Below are 20,799 nucleotides of genomic sequence, written 5' to 3'. Positions count from 1 at the left end.
ATTGTAAACTTTTAAGGTTCAGGTGGAATTCAGGTGGAATTGTTAGATATTGAACAGTAGAAAAAATACGTCTGTAAGCACTGTCAATATGGGATAGGTAAACAATGACATTAAAGATCTACATGCTATGGTCCAAGCGATGGAATGTGTTAGCTCAGTTGGAGGAAAGGTAGAGAATTTTTATGTGTTAAGATGGAATAACTGGAATTATTGCGGGACTCGTGTCCCACATGATATCCTGGTCTCTAAATTGAAGAGACATGGATTTGACAAATGGACCACTTGGTGGATAAAGAACTGGCTGGACGGTCACACTCAAAGAGTTGCAGTCAACGTCTCGATGTCCAAGTGGAGATCAGTGACAAGTGGCATTCCTCAGGGGTCGGTACTGGGACCTGTACTGTCCAACATCTTTGTCGGTGACATGGACAGTGGGGTCAAGTGCACCCTCAGCAAGTTTGCCAATGATACCAAGCTGTTTGGTGAGGTAGACATGCTGGAAGGGAGGGATGCCATCCAGAGGGACCTGGACAGGCTGGAGAGGTGGGCCCAAGCCAGCCTCATGCAGTTCAACAAGGCCAAGTGCAAGGTCCTACGTCTGGGTCAGGGCAATCCCAAGCACAAACACAGGCTCAGCGGGAATGGCTGGAGAGCAGCCCTGAGGAGAATGACCTGGGGGTGCTGACTGACGAGAAGCTCAACATGAGCCAGCAATGTGCGATTGCAGCCCAGCAGGCCAACCGTATCCTGGGCTGCATGAGAAGTGTGACCAGCAGGTCAAAGGAGGTGATTCTGCCCCTCTACTCCACTCTTGTGAGACCCCACCTGGAGTACTGCATCCAGCTCTCGAGTCCCCAACATAAGAAGGACATGGACCAGCTGGAGCATGTCCAGAGGAGATCCACGAGGATGATCCGAGGGCTGGAGCACCTCTCCTATGAGGAGAGGCTGAAAGAGTTGGGGCTGTTCAGCCTGGAGAAGAGAAGGCTCCGGGGAGATCTCATTGCAGCCTTCCAGTACCTAAAGGGGGCCTACAGGAGAGCTGGAGAAGGACTTTTTACTAGGGCATGTAGGGATAGGGAAAGGGGGAATGGCTTTAAACTAGAAGAGAGCAGGTTCAGATTGAATATTAGGAAGAAGTTTTTCACTTTAAGTGTGATGAGGCACTGGAACAGGTTGCCCAGAGAGGTTGTTGAGGCCCCATCCCTGGAGGTGTTCAAGGCCAGGCTGGACGTGGCCTTGGGGAACCTGGTCTAGTGGGAGGTGTCCCTGCCTAAGGCAGGGGGGTTGGAACTAGATGATCTTCAAGGTCCTTTCCAACCTAAACCATTCTATGATTCTATGATTCAGGTCCATGTTTTAGGATGCAAACAAAAATCAAAACAAATCAATATTTATAACAAAAGTAATGTTATTTTTAAGAGGCAGCTGCCTTCATCAGGTAAACCACTGGAATATAGCCTAAATGAAACATAGGTCAAAAGATAAGTTCCTAAAGGTGAAGATTTGTGCTGGTAAAAAGGAAGTTGATGGGTAAGGCCTGCCATCTGTCTGTGACATATATGTCACATCTACTATGTGCAATCCTGTCCACTTTAAATATTCCCTTCTGACTTCTGAAAAATTGTAGAAATCCTGATAATTCAAAAAGACCAAAGATAAAATTTTAATAATCAAGACTAACGAGTGTGGTTGTTTTCATATTAAGAAGAATGATGATAAAATTTTATCATCAAAAATTTCTTCTAAGAAGACTGTATCTCATGTTTTGATGTAAGATTTCGTACATCATAACTTTCTTGGCTTGCTTTCTGAGCTGAAGCAAAGATGATGTTTAATACAATCCAAGCTAAGAGAGCTTATTTTATGAAATTTTTTTGGCACAAAGGAATTAACATAAGGTGTACTTCTGTCTAGACTTCAGGTGCTCAAGAAACTTCAAAGATTTAGAGGCATAGCTACACCTGCAATCTTTTAATGGGAAATTGGAGAGCAAGGTGAATGCATCTCTAAATTGGTTGGACATTTCCATTCTGGATCCAGGGTGACCATATGACCATGGAGCAAAGTTTCACTGACAGATATTTTACTTTCCAACTTTTAAGAATTGCCACACACCTTCACCTCCGCATATATGCCTTAGGATCCTTACCTGTTTTTAACATTTTCTTCTTTTTTCTCTTTGTATTAAGAGTCATAAGATTTCCTTCTCATTTCCCAGTGCTGTCCTACTGTGCAGGGGTTTCACGTAGTGTTTATTCCTCCAGCCTGTCATTCTTTGCTCTTCCTTCTTCACTTGCTCTACTACAGAGGCTGCCAGGTAGCTTTCAGTTTTCTAGGAACTTCGACCTTCCCAGCAGGTTTTGTTACACTCTACAAACAAAGGAAGAAGTTAGAACTGCAGCTCTTTTAAATGTCCAAACATCTTGTAACAAAGTGTGTATTAATAATGCCAGTTGGAACACAGATTTTTTTTAAACTGTGGGAAAGCAGTCTTTTCTTTATAAAATTTTACATTCATTTTGCTCTTCAGTGTGCTTCTGCCTGACCTTGTCAGCGAGGGAGAATTGCCAAGAGGCACCGTCGAGAGGATGGTAGGATCAACTTCAGAAGTAGCAGAGTTTCGGGCATTAAGGCTATGTCTATATTAGTAAATTAAACAATACTTGGAAATATTTCCAGGTCTCTGCCACAGTTTTGGTCTTTGCAAACTAACATTGTTCCAGAAAATTCCCAGACATTTATTCGACCACATCCGTTAGACAGTTTGCATGCAGCCCCTCTGTTTTGGAGCGTATGGGGCTATACTAGCATAGATGTAGGATTATCTCTGCTAGTTGATTTCAGCAAAGAGAAATGTGCTCAGGCATAAATGTAATATAATTATACCTTCTACAGACCTGCATGGTCTTTATTTCTTGTGCCTTGTCCAACCTTCTCTCTTCAATGCAGTCTTGCAGTCTCAGCTTCAAAGCTGTTTTTTTCTTTCTACTTGTCCTTTTGTCCTTCCTAAAATGGATATAGATTTAAATTTCATTGGCATGCTGTCTCCCGGCTTTTGTTCCTTCCTTCACATGACCCTGTGAACTTATTGGTAGTGATACTGTGTGCAGTTCTCTGGAACAAACTACTTCAGGGAAACCTCCCTCATGTTTGCCTTTAGGTACTTTAATAATAAAAATAGAATATAAAAAAAAAATAAGACTAGACTTTGAGTGATGCCTTATCTGTCCCTCTACTGCAAGGCAGAAACTTGATGAACAATTATATTTCTTTGTGGACTACACTTAATCTGACTATTTGTTAAGAGAATCTTTCTCTTTCAACTTGCTTGGTCTTTCAATGAGAATGTTTAAGTCAAAATAGAAAAACTAAAAATTATAACTCCTTCCTTTTTCTTTCAGAATACTTACGAATCAGCTTATGCACATCTGGAACTAATTAGAGGTTGTGATAAAGCCAAATTCTATTTTGCTTTTATTAAGTGATATCTAAATAGCTATCAACGCTTCTCTTTGTCTTGTCAGGATGGTGGTACTGGAATTGATTTTGGACATCACTTCTGTTCAAGGTTGAAGTTAAAAGGTCTTTTTGAGGCTTAGAAGAAGCAGGTGAGTCCCGAGTATTATTTTTTTTGCAACTTTCTTTCGTTCTGGAATTGTTGTTCTTGCTGACCAATCTATACTCCGACTGTCTCTGCTTCCTCTGACTCACTGAGATGTATGACTGCTTGTATTCTGACTAAATAGCAGAGAATATTTAAGTTGTGGAGGCTTTCCCTACGTGCTTTTTCAGTGTCTGCCACAAAAATAAGTGAAAACATGGTTCTCTCACCAATGTCTCTGGAACTCTGGAGTTAAGTTTCACTGTATAGTTTCATTACATCAGCTGCATTAGGAGTATGATAATTAAACTAATTTGGTTAGAAGATTCTTTTGGAATATATTTGTATACATATGTTTTGTAATAAATTAAAATTTTAAAAGGCAAGATTAAATAGCGATGAATCCCTGAGTTCAGATATTCCTGGTTTCCTGAAACGGGGATGAGCTCTATTCCATTGGTAACCAGGAAGATTCCATGATGTCAAGGACCACGAGTACAAATCTCTTTTGAATTGCTTTGTGCCTTAACAGTCTGAACCTGCCTGTGAAGAAACACAGTTAGTGAGTGTAGTACCACCCCGGGAATTGGCATGGTCGCACTGAATACCTTGCTTTGCTCCAGACTTTCACAGCTATCTTGAGAGAATCATACACAACTGGATATCAGTTTTTTTAACTTAGAGAGATCTGGAAAAGGGAATTCTGAAGGAATTAGTGTCAGATGAGATCTTAGCAAGCCCCTCGCATCTAGTACAGATTTTTCGTACTTGCTATTGCAAGAAAGAATTAATTTACATGTTGAGTGTTGCCATTGTTCTTGTTTTGCTTTTCCTAGAGGGGTAGAAAATGTCTTGAGAATATTTCCAGAATTTTTCAAATTCAAAATTTTAGTTAGTATTTTAATGTGTAAACTGTGACGTATGCTCAACTGGTGCCTGATTCTAAATCTTATAGATGCAGATTTCAACAGGGTACGACAAAGTAACTCACCATAATAGGAACCAGGTGCAATTGCTTCTATGTGCACCATTGTTTCCAAAGTAAATATGTATTGTTTCCCTATATGCCATGTACAATAACTGCTAAGGTATTTTGAACTATTCAAATATACCTATATATTCCATAATATTAGTATATCCCTCTTCATGGATTGATGGCTCAGAAGGGCAAGAAAAAGAAGTAGTTCCAAAGGAGTTAATGATGGTGAGAGTAATTAGTGCCGAAACTATGCTTATAACAAGTTTTTTTTCTAAAGTTTCACCCTCTGGGAGGAAGCACACACCTTTTTAACGTAATTCAAAGCAGTGCAAAACAAGACTGACTGTCCTGGTATGTGTTTCACTGTGACTGTCTTTACCTACTGGGTATTAAGAAAGGAAAATTCTTTTCTTCCGATTTAACTTCACCTTCACCTTCTTCCAAGCACTAGCCTGAAGGGTACAGTATGAATGTGGTGAAACCATAAAAAGAAGAAAAGATACAATATTAGCTTTAGCAGCGTTGTAAATCAAAGGATATACAGCACTATACAGGGAAACCGTAGGCATTACAGGCATCACATATAAGTTTGTGTATGGCTGTATGTTAATAAGTAGTAATATATTTGCAAAAGAGTGTTTTTTTCTTACATTACCTAATGGAGAAAACAGTAAAAAAGGTCAGATTCTTTGCTTTCTAGGTAGCAATGGAAATATGACTGATTTCTATCACGTATTTGTACACATATATCTGAACAGAGTAACTTGTCTGTAGTAATACTAACTAGTTTCTTCATAGACAGCGTCAGTATTTTGTAGAACTGTTTGGTTTGATGGAAACTGTGTAGTAATTGTGTAGTAATTGAAATCTGGTAAGCCAATAAGATTTTTATTTTTTAAAGGATATTTTTTTCTGGAAATTTACTATGTTCTGTACCAAATAATGTCAGAAATGCAGTAGTACTGACTTGTGCATCTATAATAGTTTGGCAGTATCATTTTATTGAATTCCAGCATGTCTGGAACTTAAGGCATATGGAGGAAAGTAACTGTTATTCTGTTTCCTCCATTATTTTGTTCCATAACTTTAAGTTAAATACAATCTATAAAAATGCTTTCTGTAAGGAAAGCCAAAAATCTTTTTGGCCTTTTTAGCATTGGTCTCTATTTCTTGCAGTATGTGACAGTGGAGAGGGAATGTTTTTGTAGTCCATGAGGAAATAGTAGTAAATTCTGAAAGCTAGTTCTTCAGTATGTCATTTAGTGTTGATATTTTTTTATAGCAGGACATGGTGTGTTTGCACTGATTGAAAACTGGGATTCAGTCATAAAAGTAGTGATAGAAACACATAAAAATAAAATTGCATTCAGGAGTACATTTTTAATTAACAGAGAGAAAAATTCTGTTTGCTTCCTATACTGTCTTTCAATAGACCATTTAACTGTTTAGGAGTTAGTTTTAGAAAACTGAGTTAGAGTTGGAAAAACTGAAACCAAGACAAAAATCCATACTGGAAAAATGTGAAAGCAGAGAAAAAATGTTCCATTTTTGGACTGATGGCTTAAATGGACACTTTGGGGACTATTAGTGGTACAGTTACATCTGGATTTTCTGAGTTAATTAGGCTTTGAAAAAAAAAAAAAACTAAGGAAGTTTTCTAAATATGAATATGTTCTGTGTTAGTGAACAGAATTGTAGTTGTGGTATTAATTGTTGTTAAATTGATCTAGCTCTTCTGTCCTGTATTGGCAATTTGTGGAAGAGGACACACTGTGCCCATTCCTCTTTCTTCCTGGTACTACAGAACTTCAAAGAGCATGACTCACGTACACGTATTGTACATGTATGCGTTTTGTGTAGCTACCAAATATTCAGTCTCTCTCTCTCTATGTTTGTTTTGCATAGGATAAACATAATAATATTGTTAGATTAGTACAAAAGTACATCTCTCATAGTTACCTTGCAGCTGAACTGGAACTCACTCAAGAGTTGTGTAAGGACTTGTTGCTGGTGATCATGTTGATGACCGATGTGTGAAACATTGGATGTACAAGTCATTCCATCAACTCGATAATGGATTGGTGTTACGTTTGTCCACAAAAAAGGCTAACCCTTCCACATGTCTGGTCAGAAGGCAAATAGGTTTTGATACTGCTATAAGTGAAGGGGAGGAGTATACACAGCATAATGCTGAAAGGAAAAGGTAGTATCTGCTTTCCAAGAAGTAAGTGGATGGGGATTGATGGGCTTCAGCTTCAATCTGGTTTCCACCAGGAAGAGTCTGAAACATAAACAGTACTTTATATTGTAATGGAATTGTATTATAACAGAGACACTGTTTATTGTAGAATTTTGAATTATCTTTCCAGGGTGATTGTGAATAGCTGTAAATTACTGATTTGAGGGAACCTGAAGGCAAATTTTTTGAAAAAGTAGTTTACATTGATAGAATCGAATTTGTGGCCTGGAACTATGAGGTAGTAAATTTTTGCAACGATTATACGAGGTATCAAACTATGGCTTTAAACTGACCAGCTTTTCAATTCAGCTGAATATTAAGTACAGTCTTAATGGTATGATTTGCTCGGAAGAGCACCATTACAGTAATCTGCTTTTTACAGCCCATATCAAATATGAACTTGCATCACTTATTACAAAGTTTGTGCTTTGGGTGATATTTTCACGGCATCTAGGACCCATGCCCCACATTTCTTGGAATTCATCCTTAATGATACCGTCTTCAGAAATGAGTTATAGCTCAACACACTGATTGTTTTGTGGTTTCTATCATAGAAATTTTTAAGCAAAAGCTGTTTGAAATCTCATGTTTTTTTCAAGTAATTGTATGAAATGAGGAGGGATGGTGTGCATCTTAATAATTTTATGATTCTTTTTTCTGTGTGACGTGAATGAAAGAGGTGAGAACTCTTAATTTTTAACTGAATACAGGTTTCTGAATGCGGCCTGCTTGAGAACAGAGGACCATTACCGTAGTTGTCATGTGAAATAAAGTTGGAGTCTGAAGCTCCCTTTTAGCTGTCAGCTTTATTAAGGAGCTACTGGTGTGTTGAACTAGGCACACGCATTATATAAGCAGTGTATGGTAGTGTCTAGGGAGAACTTTCTCTCTCTTCACCGCTGCTTTATTAGGTCTCGCTCACTCATTCACTGTTGCCCTGTCTTACTCCAGCTTTCTGGCTGCAGCTCACAGCACAGTAGGTCTAATGTAGATTGACGCCTTTGCCAGAGGACTGATTGAAACTTGTGTCTCGTAGTTGCTAATGCTCACTCAACCATTTTATTGAAGATAAAGTAAATAAAATAGATTGCCATATGAGAATTCTCTGAAATCAAATGGAATAATTTGACAGGTTTAAGCCCATGAAAAAGCCGAAGCTTTGAAACAGATGGGAATACTTTTTATGCACAATATACCAGGAAAAGGTGTCTGCTGGCTTGATGTTAAACTGTTAATGGCTTTTACCAAAACTATAATTGTTGAAAATATTATCATCGTTTCCAATGGAATTTCCAGTGGTGTTTAAATTGTTACTTCTCTCAAACAGAGGGATTTTTTTTTAGTTTAAAAGTAATGGATATGCTGATTTTATTTTCTTATTGCTTCTGATTCTTTAAGACACTGGTGATGGATAACCATAAATTTAAAATTTAATTGAAAAAAAAAAAGTGTGGTACTATTTCTAGAGTATGCTGCAAGATCTTTGAGATTAACTGAGGGTGAGTTTATTATTTGAGAAAAATAGTTATGTGAAATAATGAGAAATAGATCGTTACTTTTATAGGTTTTTAATAATCACTTAAGTGACATAATTTTGAATATTAAAAGTAAAGTAGCTAAAATAAGCCCTGACATTTCTAAAAGTATGTGTGATACAGTACACAAAAAAGATGAACTGCTACAGCTCTTGTGACAAACTGTGAATAATGGTCAACAAACCTCAAATTTTCTTTACAGCACTTCTATTGTATAAAGAATTGCTTGAGAAGAGCAGTGTAGTATGTCTGTGTTATTTTTAGAAATAAGATAATACAGAATAATAAGTGAGTTAAGATGCAACAGATAATATATATATCTTATTCTTTTGTCTGGATGACAATGAGTATTGGTCTTTTTAGTCACACTAGCGGGTTCCTTCTTACTGGTTGGACCACTTCTTCAAGAAAGCAAGATACCTGTGTTTTAGTTTAGTACAATACATTATGTCAAATTCCAAATAAAGGAAATAAATATACAATAAGTTAAAAATAGATAAAATTTGCAGATGTAGGCTCTGTTTTCCACCTTGAAAACATAGTAATTTAAATAAAAAATATATTCATTTTGCTCTTTTCTTTATGTTTAAACAAAATCTGCTCTTCTTTGGTGTCAAATATCAATTGTATTTTATTTTTTAAAGTTAAGAAATTTATTGTAAGAGATTGTGCTGTTGATACATAGGATGCTTGTGAGATTTCACGAATGTTGGGTTTGAAATAAATTATGAAAGAGCTATTTGAAAATGACTTGCAGGAGTGAGTTGACAGACTGGAAAAACAGTAAAGATGGATTTCCAGATTAACTGTTAGGCAGCATACACAGCTAGTTGTGCTGATGTGTGCAGTCGCAGGGACAGTGCTGGTGAAAATTGTATTTCCAATATGATTTTGACCAAATGTAAGAAATGGGAACAATATTCTCATTTTTTTTCCCACCCTGGTCATATTTTTAAGAGGGAAAATTACTTTATTGTATTTAAAATGCAGAGCACTGACAACAACTGTGCTCCGGAGAGGTCTTTTCTCTTTTCTCTTGTTGCCATGCTGATGAGTGTGTGTGTCTGGCCAAGCTCTTAATGCTCTCACAGCCATTCCAGACTTAAAATTTCAACACTTAAAAAGTGAAATTTAGTGACCATAAAGCTACAAGACAGGGTTTCCCATCCTTCTGAAGGAAGTCTCTTCTTATTCGTTCTATGGTGCTCTTTCTGTTCATGCAATAGAATAAAAGGGTCATCAACAGCTTTGTCTTTCTGTGGGAGGGGCTAGAGGAAGACAAAACTCTGCCACAAATCCCTGTTTTAACCTCGTTTTCCTCTTCTGCTTTCTATGAAATGAAGCTCTTAGAAAGCGTTGACTCTCAGAGGAGGCAACAGAGAACATTAGTTTAATTAGATTTTAATTATATACATAGAGTTGTCGTGTTCTTTTCCCTGGTAGGAGATCCAAGACCATGAACCACTTCTCATTTCTGTGTTGTGAACTCTTTTCTGTCTGTCATAGGTTTTTGTAGTTAAATTGGAAAGCCATTAAGCATTACCACAGTTTTTGGAAGAAAATGCTGAGACCTGTGAGTGCTCCAACATAGATGGACTTAGACAGAGTAAAAGCTAATTTTATCAAGAGAAATAGAAACCTCAACAGTAGTTTAGTTTGGATGTCTATAAAACTTAAGGAGACCAAATGTGGTTTCCCGTATTTCTCAGAACAACTTACTCATGCTGTTTTTTCAGCACGGTTTCTTATTTGACCATATCTGAAGTAATTCTGAAAGGCTGGTTTTCATGTTATTGTTTCCTGTGTTTTCCAGTAACACAGTAAAAGAAATTTTCTGTATTTTTAGGATGCTTTCAAAGTTACTTTATTCAGTAATTAGTCCATAATAAATTTGATGAACTAGCTATTTAAAATTCTTATTTAAAAAAAAAAATATAGGCAATAAAGCAAGCCATTCAGTTCAAGTAACTGCATATGGAAGAAATAACAGCAGATCTAATTCCTGAAAATAAATGGGATCTTGAAAATGGAATAGATGTTTATTTGATTGCTTTGAGAGTTAACCTCCCTAAAAAGCTGATTTTAAATGAGTTTTGTATTTGTAAGTGGAGCTTGTTAACTGACTTGGGGAGTGATTTCTTCTCTCTTCTGGAAAATGCATTATGGGATCTAGCAAAGAAAAAGGTAATGATTTTTTTTTTTTTTTATGTGGGCACTATCATCTAGGAAATGGACAAAGATCATTGTCCCTTAGGAACTGGGTCTCAGAATTTTTAATGTAGTCTGTAAAATGGCTATTTAGTGGTAATTGTTGTCAATCGCAGCCTACAGGAGATAGGATTTTACTGCTGATTTGATGGGGAAAACGATGCTTAACTGCATCAGACTTTTTTAAAATTTAAAATATTCAAAGTTTAATGTTTCAAGGAACATTTACTGTTTTTTTCTGAGTTTGAGTCTTCTACAGAAGCATAATAGGTCATGTTTTGGTTCATATGGTGGTTCTGGTCCTATATCCAAACCTATGGCTATAGAGTACCTTATGAAGATTCAGAAAAGAAAATACTGGACACATAATCTTGGGCTGCAAAGCTACAACTGCTTGCTGTTCTTTAAACAATGTATAGTTCCTTCTTTATAATAAGATGTAGGACATGGTACATTAGCATGTACAGAGTAGAAATTTAATTCTAGAATCTATATACTTTGGTTAAGTATAGTTTTATAGGTAACTACAGTAATGGGAAATGGATTGTAATTTTAATTCAGTGTTGTTATACTTAAAAGAGAAACAGAATTAAATTTGGGGTTAGATCTATTGAAATACATACAGATGTCCCTGTGCTTTCATAATTGAATTTGCAGCCTAATATCGTTCTGTATTATTTTGGTGAAGTTAACTATTAAACATTTCAAATTAGAGCACACGGATAGTGTGATATGACAAAGACATGTGACCTCATGTCTTAAATGTTTTGCAACTAACTAGTTTTGAAACTAGTATTTATTATCTGAACAGTACATACTACAATGAAGTTGGTGAATATTTAGCTTTCTTCCTTTTAAGATGGAAACTTTCTTACATGGCCATTTACCATTAGTTTTTACTGTGTTTTCTGTTTGCTGTAAGATATATTTTCAAGGACATAATATAAATCCAGTTCTCTCCATCACTTATTAAAAAAATTAACACCATCATGTACAAAATTTCTACTCAACCCAGTCAAATGCTTTTACTTCACTTTTAGGTAGGTGTGCTTTTTCTCAAATTCAATTGTTACTACTCATTTAAAAAAATAAGTTCAGGATTTTGTGATCTTTGCATTATCATCCGATCAGAACTTCTAAACTAGAATTTTGCCTCAGGCGTTTCTCCATACTGGTTAAGAGGACTAAATGAATGGCAGCATTATTTGTTTTATTTTTACAAATACGGCTGCTATGTCGAACTGATTTACTGAAATGAGTGGAAAAAATATTTACAGGCTTCTCTTATGACAGAAGCATTTTGCATTTGCCTTTTTGAGCAGTAGTGTTATAAGGAATGCGGAAAGTACTATTTGTATGTCTTTCTTCTTCACTGCAGTAGTATTAGACTCATCTTTATCAATAATCCTTTTAATAACTAAAGCACATAATTATTTAATGAACAGGTGCTGCAGTTCTAGGTATCTTTGTCCTTTCTCAGAAATTTGTTATTGCCCCTACACCAGAACTTGTGTTTGCTTTCTTTCTCCATTCTCTTCTTCAACCTGTCACTTTCAAATAGGAAAATGGAAATGAATGTGGAAAAGATCCCCAGCTGATGTAGTGGAAAATCCATAACAGTTTAATCCATGCTACTTGGCTTTGCAGAAAAGTTCCTTAGGAGTGCACATATGGTGGTTTTGCTGAGTGGCAACAGGCAGCTCTGGCATTGGGAAGGTAACGGTGTAGGAAGGAGGGAGAGGGCAGGAGCATCTTACCCAATGCAGCTGTTTGCTAAGTGAGCATATATTGAAACCCTTGAGCCTCCACAGAACATCTTTTCACAGGTCAGGGCTGAAATCAGATGCATAATACTCTCCTAAAATAAGTTTGATCTCAGCACCCGTTAATTTGCTTTTTTAAGGGAAGTTGTTCTGCTACAGTAGTCCTGCAGTTTTTTACTTTCTTTTATAAAAGATGATGGAATACTCCAGTTATTTATGTTAAAGTAACATTTTTGCCCTCAAATTTTGTATGTTGAGCTTTTAGAACAGTGAGTATTTGCTCTTTCTCTGTCTCTTAAAGATTTGCTGAATGCTGTACTTTTGGACTATATGAGAAATGGAGATCTGAGGAAGTATTAATGTTACTGCAATCTTATCATTTATATTATTTTAATTTTGCAATTCAGAAATATTTTTAGTTCAAGGTATTTAAAATTTATTTGATTTATTAGGCCTGAAAAAGCTATATATTGGATTGATTGAATGTATTTGATAGGACAGTGTTTTGAAGTTATTACATTATGAACTTGAATACCCTGTCCAATACTTAAAAGATCCCAGAAGATAGAGCATGTGATTTAATTACCTCTTTTTCATTTTGCGAACTTGACCTCTGTTCCCAGCTTCGAGACAAAGAAAGACAAAGTACTGCAAGCAACTGGCAGTTGATATTAAGAAGGTATCTCCCACATCTCTCTCACATCCCATAGTAACAGCCAGTCCTCAGCGTGGATGCAGGACTTCCCCAGAAAAATTCTGTCCTTCGGCTGGCAAATTCATCTGCTGCCTTACTTCTTTAGATGCTGTGTAAAAATCCTCTCTCTTTCTTTCAGCTTCTGCCCCAGAAACCTCTCTTTTCTGGGTTAGCTCTAGCTGTGCAGAAGCACCTTGGGCAACACAGGGATACCGGCCTCAGTAGACTAAGGATGGGTTTTGAGAGTGTCCAGTTTGCTCTTCTACAAGACAGAACTGTGATATATATGTATAGGCTGTTACTGGTTTGTGTTGTTCAGATTTTGATTGTGTGTTTGTGTGATTGTATGTTTGTGAAAGTTGACTGAATCTGTCCCAATTTGTTTTTGACAAAGACATTGGATGTTTTCTTCACAAACTAATAAGGATTTTTTTTTATTTTCTAGGAAAATAGCTAGAGCAAAATCCTAAGAGATTCTTTAATATTTGGGATCTGAGTCTACTTGGGCAGTGAAGGCTGATAGTAGTTTGCATGAAAATGGAGGGATTTATTCTTTCGGACAATGACGGTCTTGATTCATGACAACCCATAAGATTATGCCAAAGTCATATGGGAATAAATACTGTCTTTTCTGGGAACCCCATGTTTGGCAGAGGTGTTGGAGAGAAACTTTTAGCCATTGAGGCAAGTGATTTTCACAGTGTTGGCAGTCTATAGTAAAAAGTACCTTTGCTGAATCTTTTGATTGCCTTTGCCCAAATTTACAGGCAAACTACAAAACCTTTCATGAAATTATGGTTGTAGGTGACTATTAAATATTTTGGATTTGTTTCTAGTGTCAAGCATTTAAGTTATTACTATATGTTAATAGATAAAATGTCCAAATTAATGTGTAAGGGGAGGTTTGTTTTAACTGCTTGGTGCTTTGGCGTATTTTAGATTTTCTCTATGTGGTGTTCATTTCCCTTATTCCAGTAACATTGCTAGTTATTTGCGCTATACTGGTGAGTGGCTACTTCTTTGAAAGCTGAACAATTAAGATTATAATAGGAACTGTAGGATGAATTAACAATTTCTCTGTGTATTCAAACTGTGTAATAATATAGGAATGAAAAGTATGTTGTTTAATTATTTGGTTTTGCCATGCAGTATTATAGTTACTGTTAAATATGACTTTTGTATTGCTAATATAAGAAAAGAATTAAAAGCAACAAAAAAAATAGGTTTGATCTCATTTGACCTTTCTGACGTTCAGTCAGTTAAAAGGTTTGTAAGACGTTTAATTACCAAATGGTATGATCATTATTCATCTCATCATTTGATATATAACGTCAAGTGAATTGCCTCCCTGGAGTGCACTGTGTTTCACAGATCAATAGATTTAGTAAGAGCTTGAAGGAGAGCTTTATACATTCACTGAAAAGAAGGAAAAGTATATCTTCCTTGTAAAATGGCTTATGTAGTTACTCTGTGAGCTTTACAGAGTTATTGTTTTATTTACGTCTCAGGAACGCAAAATCCTGTAACATAAAGGCATTTATTAAAATATTTTAAACCTGTTTATTGAAATTAAAAAATACTGCTTCTATCTTACTCTGTGTTATAAAGTAGCTTTAAAAGTCTGTCCTGAACAGCTTCATTCAAATCTATTAAAATAATTATACTTATTACAACAGATTTTTTGCTTTGACACAGCAGAACAAACATAGTATGACAAAAGGCTGTCTAAATACACTACACATGATTGCTTAAACTGTTCATATTTTGGTTTTCTGCATTTTTAAATAGGTATGGTTAGTTTTAACTCATTTGGGTTGTTGTTTTTTGTTTGGGTTTTTTTTCTTCGTTCGTTGTGTCAAGGGTATTTATGCACACTTTGAGAGAAAGGGATAAAGCTTGTCCCTAATTGACTAATTTAGTACCTATGTGTTTATAAAAAAAAAAACTTATTATTTATTCTAATTAATTGCATAAAGGATACTTACATATAGGATATTTTATGTTTACTTAGGCTTTTCCAGGTATATTGTATTACTCTTATCCAGTATAGATGAGCCATCACGTAACACCAGCTATTTGAGCACACCTATCTGACCTCTTTCCCTTGATGGAAGGGTTTTCCAAATGACTGAAAGAGAGTTCTAGGAGAGTTCAGGCACTAGTATTTATGGCTCTTTTTTTTTCTGTAAGTTTTAGCTGCTCGATTTGCCCTCTTGACTGACCAGCTTTCTGCTTCAAAAGTAAGAAAATAAAGCCATGTGTCTCTTTAACTCTTTTATAAATGAGGGTAAGCTTTTTAGCTTAAATTTACGCCTTGTTGTTGGTCTTTGCATCAGTCAGGCACCGAGAAAACTGGAGTTCAGCTAAGAAAATCCTCCTGGCTGTAGGACAGAAGCAACATTTACTTGAAAATTCTGCTTCCTTATTCATCTGTCACTTATAACCCATCATCTACTCAAAGATTAATTTGAATTGTGAACAATATCTAAGCTTCCTTAATCCCTTGCTCTTGTCCTTTTTCTTGAGCTGCTGTACTGTGATGGAAAGGCCGTAATTCTGAAGCTTCTTATTCCTCAGGCCTACCTAAAGTAACTCCCATCGGGAGCTGATTGATGTTTTAGCAAGGAAATTTTTACCTGTTTTTGAGAACAACTTGGAAAAATTGTCAGGAGGCTTTCACACTCTTAGATGTTCACTGTGTGGAATTTCTTGTAAATGTAAAATCTAATTTGTCTGGGCTCTTTGCACCAGCATTGTTCAAGGTCAGATGAAGTTGTGTGAAGTGCAGGAAGTGTTTCTGAGATTTCATTCCTTTCTTTGTACTCGCAGCATTTTTTCACCAAATTAGCAAATCAAATAATACCGATTTCATTAATAATTAAGATAGCTGGAAAATATACTATATTATTCTTTTCACTTATTTTGTGAATGACCCCTGCTGCCATTATTGCTTTACCACTTCCTTGAGTGGTAAATACTAATTTAGTAGTTTCCCCTCTGCTAATGATGCAGATATGGCTTATTCAGACCTTCCCAGTAAGGGGCTAGAATTTAAAAAGAAATGCAGGAAATCTGCAGGTTTTTTCTGCTGAAGCTGAACATCCAAAGACCTTTTTGTCAATGGGAGCACGTAAGCATGATTAGAATAATGTTGGAGTTCTGTAGAAGCATCAATTGTTTTGATGATACATTTATCTATGGCTTGACTTGACAAAGTTTGAGCCATCAGGACTCAATCTGGTAATATGTACGTTTAATTTTAAGACTGTGAATAGATCTTTGGCTGAATTGTGATATATAGTTAGCATCTTTTAGGACTGTATGTATCAATAGTCACGTCTTCCAAGACATTCTTAAAGTTAGAGCAGTATTCGTTTGTTGTCATTTGCATTTACTCGCCTAGACTTGTACTGCTTAGCAGTAAATAGCTTAATGTGATACATATTTGAAGTGTGAAGTCCATTTTGGATAAAAAATAATCAAACTATTTACTTTTGGCATCATCTCTGTCATCATTTGGTAGGTGCTACAGATGTTAGGGTAAAGGGTTGATCAGTGATAAAATATAGCAGCGCTCTTGAATACTGTGTTCTGCGTCCCACAGTTTAAGAAGGTTGTGAAGGTCCTTGAATACATCCAGAGGAGGGCAACAAAGCTGGTGAAAGGGCTGGAAGGCATGTCCTATGAGCAGCAGCTGAGGACTTTGTACTTTGTTTGGAGAAAAGGAGGCTGAGGGGTGTCCTCATTGCTCACTACAGCTTCCTGAGGAGGGTAAGGGGAGAGGGAGATACTGATCCCTTCTCCCTGGTATCCAGTGACAGGACATATGGGAACGGTTCAAAGCTGCCCCAGGGGAGGTTTAGACTGGACATTAGGAAGCATTTTGTTACCAAGAGTGTGATCAAACACTGGAACAGGCTTTCTAGAGAGGTGGTTGATGCCCCAAGCCTGTCAGTGTTTAAGAGGCATTTGGACAACGCTCTTAATAACATGCTTTAACTTGGTCAGCCCTGAACTGGTCAGGCAGTGGCACAAGGTGATCATTGTAGGTCCCTTCCAATGATTAGATTCGATTTGATTCGATTCCATTCGATTCTATTCTATTCTATTCTAGAAAACTGTGGCAGCAGTCGCAAATAACATGTTTTCGTAGTACTTTTATGAAGAGATTGCATGGGTATTCATAGGGGAAGTGCAGTCTTTCTTTTTAGACAGTATTCCTGGAAGGTTCTGCAGTGAGACACAGGAGCTTACAAGGTTCCTAAAGCACCACTGTCTTTGTCCTGCCACCCCTTAGTGACAGGGAAGCAAAGGCAGGAGCAAAAGGCAGGGGCAGTCGTACTCTGGGTCCGTCTTGTCCTCTTCTAGGTACTGGAGCTCAAAAGGTCTCCCAGACTTTTTCTAGTGGCAAGAATGGTGTGGTTTGTAATATTCCCTTTGGTCCTGTTATGAACTATAAGAATCAATAAGAAATACATTAAAAAGGTTGACTTTTGAAGGACATAGTATCCAGAAGCCTCTGCCAAATATGATTGCAAGTTTATTTTGTATGATCCCATTCTGAGCTGAGAAGCAGAGTTTGGGAAACTGCATCTGTTTATTAAGACAAATTGCAGTATCATCATTAATCTGGAGTATCGCACACTGATATCTATTTTTTTGTAGCTGTTTGAAGCACCAAGTAATAGAATTTGCAATATGTGATTTGCATAATTGGAGCCAAGGTCAATGAGGTCCCTGAATTAAAAAACTTGTAGAACCCCATTTCTTCACATTTCAAGGAGAAAAGAATCTTGAGAGACCTTAAATTCTTGAACAAATTCCTTCAGAAATAAAATTCAGGACAGATACAGTAAAATCATTATATTTTGTATCCAGAAACATAAAAACTCCCATAAAAAGTGAGTTAATGGAGCCAACTTTATACAACAAAAAGCGTAGCTGTACACTTGCAAACTCATGAAGTAAGAAGTCTTGATTGTTTCCCTTTCGGAACATTCATGTACATTCACTGACAGTCATAGGTAATATGTCCCACGACAAGAGATGTAGGTGAAGCTTGCACAGTAAGTAAACTTAGCAATTAAGTCTGCTCAGTTTTTGCTTTTGCGGAAGAAAGGATAACAGACTGTGGAACCGTTGGTCTTCTCCAAAGTCTATCCACATTGAATCGCTTGTTCATCCTGTGTTTTGCTCTTTGGTTAAAATCTGCTTTTGGAAATTCCATATAGATCTATAGATCTGTAATTTTTACTTTGTCACACCTGGAAACTGTTGTCTTAAGTACACATGTTGTACAGGTATGATGAAGTTGTTATGTTTTGAGTCTGTCCCTCCATTTTCTGCAATTATTTGTGTGCTGATATCTAAAAGGAACTTCACTATGGAAAGTATGTATAAGAAAATGAATTTATTTTTAATAATATGTTAAACCTCAAAGCGTTTGTTTATTGAAAATGCTCTGGAAGCATCTCAAATTAGATGGAGGTGCAGTCTATGGTAAGTCCTAGCATGATGGGACTAAAATACAAAATATAAGTAAGATTTAAGGTGGATTCTCCTAATATTCTTCTTTTTAAAAACCAATCCAACAAACAAACACCACCCCCCAACCCCCAAAAAAACCCAAACAAAACCAAACACCAAAAACAACCAAACAAAAAAAACCACAACACCCAAACCAAAACAACCCAACAAAAACCAACCCAACCCCTCAAAAACAAAAGCCCTACTCTGGACTTCATGATCATGGAAATATGACCATATGGCCTGTGCAATGCTGTCTGTCATAAATTGCTTTGCACTTGGGAGAACAGTCATAGTATGTGTACACCTGCTAGAGGTAGCTTTAATCATAGAATCATCTAGGTTGGAAGGGACCTTTAAGATTATCAAGTCCAACTATCAACCTAACACTGCCAAACCCACCACTAAACCATGTCACTAAGCACTACGTCTACCCATCTTTTAAATACCTCCAGGGATGGTGATTCCGTCACTTTCCTGGGCAGCCTCTTCCAAGGTTTGCTAACCTTTTCGGTGAAGAAATTTTTCCTAATATAAAGCACTAAGTGTGTAGTAGCTATAGTACAATCGTTACTAGGGATCTGTAAATCCATGTGTGACAGTGAATGTGCTTACCTGCTGAAATGCATGTTACTGTGTTTTATGGGTGTCTACACAACTGGATTGACTCATGATTTGATATAGTTGTATATCCTGAAGATGTATCCTGATTTTGCAGAAAGCCTTAAGTAATATCTCTGAAATTTGGTTATCCTTCATTCGTTTCATACCAGAGGTATTACTGGAGACCTAGTTTGTTATCTCCTTTTATACTTACTGTGATTACCTGAATAGCCCAGGAGCACTTCTTAGAAAAATGTTGTCTGTCTCGTATTATCAGTGACAGTCTCTACAGGTACTGGTATACTGTATATCTTAACCCATAAAAGAGGACTGCAGTGCTATTTGTCAGCTTTGAACTATTTTTTTTTGTGTACAGAAACCCCCTAAAGATCAACAGCTTTTATTATCACACTGCTTGTCCAACTGTGAGAGAAAGCAGAAAGGATTGTCTTATTATGAAAACCTTCTTCTCATGCCTGCTCATTTTGGATTATCATCTCTGGGATGTGGAGCCCATGCACTGGGAAACACAGTTTTATTGAAGTAATTTGTGGAATTACGTTTTCTTATATTGAACAATTAGATAAAAAATCTGCAAAATAATAATTTTCTTTTTGTTTGTTTGTTTTTCTCCCTTTTTCCCCCCTATAACCTTTTTCTTCAGCCAAATGAAACAAACAAACAAAGCAGAAAAATTCTGGCAATTAAAATAAACTAAACAAGATGGAAAAGTTAAGGAAATACTGAGATTACAGTTTTTCTGATCCATTTAAACAAGAATTGCCATCTGTAATTTCCAGTTGTTTGAATTTGATACACTAATCTTCTGAGGTCCCAAGCCCGGAGCTACTCATGATTTCTCAGTTCACATCCCATCACTTTGAAAATGCGTGTGTGGGGAGTTTGCAGAATATTTTTCTTCTAAAATGTAGTGCTTAATCAGTATTTGTGATTAGTGTTTTAGAGCCTGATTTATTGAAATACCATTGTGAGGTACAATGTCACTCTCAGGTAAGTTATGTGTGTCAATCTGTTCTAACCATTTGGTGTAAAAAGTTCTTTTTTTCTGTCCCAAAATGTCAATAATTTTTAATTGAAAGCACATAAAATGGAGAAGATATTGTAAATAGTCAGATCTTGGAGACACCTTATCGTAAATGAAATAATTTTTTCTAATAAGAGTCACGTAAGTGTGTCAATATATTAAAAAAAGTAACTAAAATAATAATGCCAAATACTAAAAATGCTTTTCCAAAAGTTATACCTTTTTATTGAATTTTAGTATGTGATATAGTCATATTAGGGTCTAGTTTCTCTGTTTAATCTTTAAATTAGCTGGTTTCGCTATAAAGGCAAAGTTGTTTCCTGCTTTTCTTTTGACTCTGTGCTTAACATTCAATATTGGAGGTATTCCAAGGGCGCTCAGGGGTGTCATTCAACAGCAGTCACTCTCCCCTTTATAGTGATCTGGGATTCCCGCAGAGTATGTCTATGTCTGTGGGACTGGAGGTACAGAGACAATTAAGTAATTGCATATTTATTCCGGTTCTCAGGCAGGTTTTTCCGCCTGTGCTGAGCTCACCAGGGCTATGGCTACAAGGGTCAGAGTGCTTGGGCTGGCTAGTTTCAGGCTAGCTCCAATAAATAC

The 20,799-nt window shown here is 36.6% G+C and overlaps 1 protein-coding gene across 1 annotated transcript in view; it reads left to right on the top strand.

Moving 5' to 3' along the window:
* The window catches only part of FOXP2 (forkhead box P2), a gene marked incomplete at its 3' end in the record, with an annotated part of 437,141 nt that overhangs the window by 136,600 nt on the left and 279,742 nt on the right, over positions 1 to 20,799 (top strand). The window contains exon 3 of the mRNA XM_082496807.1: positions 3,528 to 3,611. The remainder of the gene's footprint in view (positions 1 to 3,527; positions 3,612 to 20,799) is intronic.

This window comes from Vanellus vanellus (genome assembly GCF_965231255.1).
Source record: "Vanellus vanellus genome assembly, chromosome: 1".
Lineage (NCBI taxonomy): Eukaryota > Metazoa > Chordata > Aves > Charadriiformes > Charadriidae > Vanellus > Vanellus vanellus.
This window is presented reverse-complemented; position numbering and strand designations above follow the sequence as displayed.